The sequence below is a fragment of the Podarcis filfolensis genome (assembly GCF_964270895.1).
Source record: "Podarcis filfolensis genome assembly, chromosome: 6".
Taxonomy (NCBI): Eukaryota; Metazoa; Chordata; class Lepidosauria; order Squamata; family Lacertidae; genus Podarcis; species Podarcis filfolensis.
The window spans coordinates 57092479-57097643 of record NC_139609.1 but is presented as its reverse complement, the minus strand read 5'-3'; positions in this window follow the sequence as shown (position 1 = coordinate 57097643).

Genomic DNA, 5165 nt, shown 5'->3' with positions numbered 1-5165 from the left:
CTCTACCTCTTCTCAAACTTCACCTCACAAAGCACCTTGTTTGACACAGTGTAGGATCTGCAGGAACACAATACAATAACGACAAGCAGCTCAGAAAGCAAATAAAGCAGCTGATGAATAGCAAGATAACCGATTTCTCCTCCTCGTGAGAAGCACAGCTTTGTAAAGTTGCATTAGCCCTGGACTGGCCTGGTACACAGACCAAGTGAGACACCTCTTCTGGAGCTCATACAATGAAATTCTTAGGGTAGAGGGTTTTTTTTTAAAAAAAAAAAAAAAGGTAAGGTAAGGTAAAAGAAATTGAGTGGCCCTCATAGTCAACAAAAGACTGGCAAAAGCTGTATTGGGATGCAATCTCAAAAATGATAGAATGATCTCGATACGAATCCAAGGCAGACCTTTTAACATCACAGTAATCCAAGTTTATGCACCAACCACTGGTGCTGAAGAAACTGAAATTGACCAATTCTATGAAGACTTACAACACCTTATAGAATTGACACCAAAGAAGGATGTTCTTCTCATTATAGGGGATTGGAATGCTAAAGTAGGGAGTCAAGAGATAAAAGGAACAACTGGCAAGTTTGGCCTTGGAGTTCAAAACGAAGCAGGGCAAAGGCTAATAGAGTTCTGCCAAGAGAACAAGCTGGTCATCACAAACACTCTTTTCCAACAACACAAGAGACGACTCTACATATGGACATCACCAGATGGGCGGCATCGAAATCAGATTGATTATATTCTCTGCAGCCAAAGATGGAGAAGCTCTATACAGTCAGCAAAAACAAGACCTGGAGCGGACTGTGGCTCAGATCATCAGCTTCTTATAGCAAAATTCAAGCTGAAACTGAAGAAAGTAGGAAAAACCACTGGGCCGGTAAGATACAATCTAAGTCAAATCCCTTATGAATACACAGTGGAAGTGAGAAACAGGTTTAAGGATTTAGATTTGGTGGACAGAGTGCCTGAAGAACTATGGATGGAGGCTCGTAACATTATACAGGAGGCAGCAACGAAAACCATCCCAATGAAAAAGAAATGCAAGAAAGCAAAGTGGCTGTCCAACGAGGCCTTACAAATAGCGGAGGAGAGAAGGCAAGCAAAATGCGAGGGAGATAGTGAAAGATACAGGAAATTGAATGCAGATTTCCAAAAAATAGCAAGGAGAGACAAGAAGGCCTTCTTAAATGAGCAATGCAAAGAAATAGAGGAAAACAACAGAATGGGAAGAACCAGAGATCTGTTCAAGAAAATTGGAGATATGAAAGGGACATTTTGTACAAAGATTACCATAATAAAGGACAAAAGTGGTAAGGACCTAACAGAAGCAGAAGACATCAAGAAGAGGTGGCAAGAATACACAGAGGAATTATACCAGAAAGATATGGATGGCTCGTACACCCCAGGTAGTGTGGTTGCTGACCTTGAGCCAGACATCCTGGAGAGTGAAGTCAAATGGGCCTTTGAAAGCACTGCAAATAACAAGGCCAGTGGAAGTGATGGTATTCCAGCTGAACTACTTAAAATTTTAAAAGATGATGCTGTTAAGGTGCTACACTCAATATGCCAGTTTGGAAAACTCAGCAGCGGCCAGAGGATTGGAGAAGATCAGTCTACATCCCAATCCCAAAGAAGGGCAGTGCCAAAGAATGCTCCAACTACCGCACAATTGCACTCATTTCACACACTAGCAAGGTTATGCTTAAAATTCTACAAGGAAGGCTCAAGCAGTATGTGGACCGAGAACTCCCAGAAGTGCAAGCTGGATTTAAAAGAGGCAGAGGAACCAGAGACCAAATTGCAAACATGCGCTGGATTATGGAGAAAGCTAGAGAGTTCCAGAAAGACATCTACTTCTGCTTCACTGACTATGCAAAAGCCTTTGACTGTGTCGACCACAGCAAACTATGGCAAGTTCTTAAAGAAATGGGAGTGTCTGATCACCTCATCTGTCTCCTGAGAAATCTCTATGTGGGACAAGAAGCTAGAGTTAGAACTGGATATGGAACAACTGATTGGTTGAAAATTGGGAAAGGAGTACGGCAAGGCTGTATATTGTCTCCCTGCTTATTTAACTTATATGCAGAATTCATCATGCGAAAGGCTGGGCTGGATGAATCCCAAGCCGGAATTAAGATCACCGGAAGAAATATCAACAACCTCAGATATGCAGATGACACAACCTTGATGGCAGAAAGTGAGGAGGAATTGAAGAACCTTTTAATGAGGGTGAAAGAGGAGAGCGCAAAATATGGTCTGAAGCTCAACATCAAAAAAACGAAGATCATGGCCACTGGTCCCATCACCTCCTGGCAAATAGAAGGAGAAGAAATGGAGGCAGTGAGAGATTTTACTTTCTTGGGCTCCATGATCACTGCAGATGGAGACAGCAATCACGAAATTAAAAGACGCCTGCTCCTTGGGAGAAAGACGATGGCAAACCTAGACAGCATCTTAAAAAGCAGAGACATCACCTTGCCAACAAAGGTCCGTATAGTTAAAGCCATGGTTTTCCCAGTAGTGATGTATGGAAGTGAGAGCTGGACCATAAAGAAGGCTGATCGCCGAAGAATTGATGCTTTTGAATTATGGTGCTGGAGGAGACTCTTGAGAGTCCCATGGACTGCAAGAAGATCAAACGCATCCATTCTTAAGGAAATTAGCCCTGAGAGCTCACTGGAAGGACAGATCGTGAAGCTGAGGCTCCAATACTTTGGCCACCTCATGAGAAGAGAAGACTCCCTAGAAAAGACCCTGATGTTGGGAAAGATGGAGGGCACAAGGAGAAGGGGACGACAGAGGACGAGATGGTTGGACAGTGTTCTCAAAGCTACAAACATGAGTCTGACCAAACTGCGGGAGACAGTGGAAGACAGAAGTGCCTGGCGTGCTCTGGTCCATGGGGTCATGAAGAGTCGGACACGACTAAATGACTAAACAACAACAAAGGTAAGGTAAAGTTTTGAGAGTGTTCTTTTTGAGCTCCTCCTGAGTTTCAACCTTCCCCTGGAGAAATTCTCCAAACTGGCACAAATACACACACATACCTCCAAATTTCACCATCCATGAATTTTGGGTGCAACTGTGAATCCAGTGTTACCACTGAGTAATATTATTTTAAAAGCACTAAAACCTTGGCCCCTATTCCCTACAGTCCTCCTTCCTCAGCACATAGCCAGTCCCCCTCTCACAGCACATAGATTCCCTCTAAAATGGATATGCTTAAACCTTCAGTGAACACCCCAAACAGGTAGTATTTCATGGCAGTGATTCTGACTTCAGCACAAGTCTTGCTAAAAGAAAAGGAGTGCAACCGCCTAAAGCCCTTGGTTAGTGGCTGGAACCATTGCCTTCAGTCTTGCCTCTACAGCCAAAGGGCAACTATTGTAGCAGACTTCTTTCAGGATAGGAAGGCAGAGCAAGCTTCCGGAAGCTTAAGGTCCTTTAGATAATTGTTAAGTCAGGTCAATCTTCTGCATCCTGAGAGGTAGAGGATGCAATCCCTCAGGCATCCTTGTTCCTCTGGCTAATGACTTTGGCTAGATTGTCTTTCCTTTTCCCACACCACCCACAGGGCAACAGACAAATTGTGATGCCCTTGACCTTGTAATGATCTTATCACTTGTTCATTGTTCCATCCAAATATCCTGTATGCTGCCCAACATACAGTTTCCCACCTTGAAAGTTTGCCTCAGAAGCAGAAAAACAAATACACTGTTAATTCTCCTGCCTGTGGCAAAATGAGCTCAATTGTAACCCAAATATTAGCTCTTAATATTACCTTGTTAGCAGTAATCATTTGAAATAATTGTAGGCGATTGAACAGCTTTTATTGGAGTATTATGTCTGAGTAAACTACTAAGTTCATATCAGACAAAGGGTCTTTCATGGGATCTGTGAGGGATCCTATGAAGGATTCATGGAGGAAAGGTCTATCAATAGCTACTAGCCATGATGAAGGCCATACTCTGCCTTTCCCCCTTGCTCCCCACTCACCCCCTTTAGTTGGCTCTGGGAGACTCAGAAGAACACAGAGAATAAGGGGAGGGAGCAGAGGGGAGAACGATTCACCAGAAAAGCTGAAATGCTTGCCCTGACAGAACACTGATTAATGCAATGTTGATTTCCATTATACAGCAGCTGGATAATTGAAATATTACTGTTTTTCATCACTGAAATTTTAAAATCTAATTGACACAACAACAATTTCCACAAAAATCTTTCCATTGGAAAGTAAATCTGCTCTTCATGGCCAGAACAAATGATAACTAAGATCAGGGCCAGCCCACCCATGAGGCAGACTGAAGCAGCCGCCTCAGGCAGTGGAAATGAAAGAGGCAGTGCCCCTGTGGGCAAATCAGTCCCTCCCCACCACCTCCACCACCAGTGAAGAAACATTGCCAGCAGCAGCACCAGTTTCCAGCAAGATCTCATGAGATCTTCTCCACTGTCGGGGGCACTGGTTGGAGTACTACCTCTACAGCTTCCCAGGTAAGGGTTGTGAGATGGTTCAGCAGCATGGCAGCATGTTCATGGTGAAATAGGACACGCTCCCCCTGGCTTAGATGTATTAAAATCACTCTTGCTTTTCCATTTGTTTATGCCATCTCAAATGGGAAAGATTTGTGTTAATGGATCAGTGTCAAGAATCCTACTCTTTATATAGATGGATTCGAGGCTGTGGGTGGCTACAGGCTGCCCCCAAGGTATTCCAGCCACAAGTATGATGGCAGCCAGCTCATTCACAGATCAGGTTCCATGTGGATTTCCATTGCAATAACTAAGCTAAAAGTCATCCTGTCATGGGAAACGGGCCTTGTATGTGTCCCAAAGTTCAAGCCTCAAGACTGCAATGATATTTCTCATAAGATGCCTGGAGGCCAGAGCAACTTCCTATCTTCATTTAGTTTGACTTACTGTAAACCACCATGTGCCTTCTTGTATTCAGTCTTGGATTCTTGAGTTCTGGAAAGTGATATGCACCCAGTATTTACTGCTTGCGTGAGTTGTGAAACACCAAAGAGAAAACAGCTTCCCCATAGATCCTATGCAAAACCCTGCTGATGGAGGACAACTTATGGAAGCAGAGTATAATTAAGCCGAGTTGCTCAGTGGGAGACCACATGAGCTGATGCAGAAGATCTCAGTAGCAGCTAGTATACCAG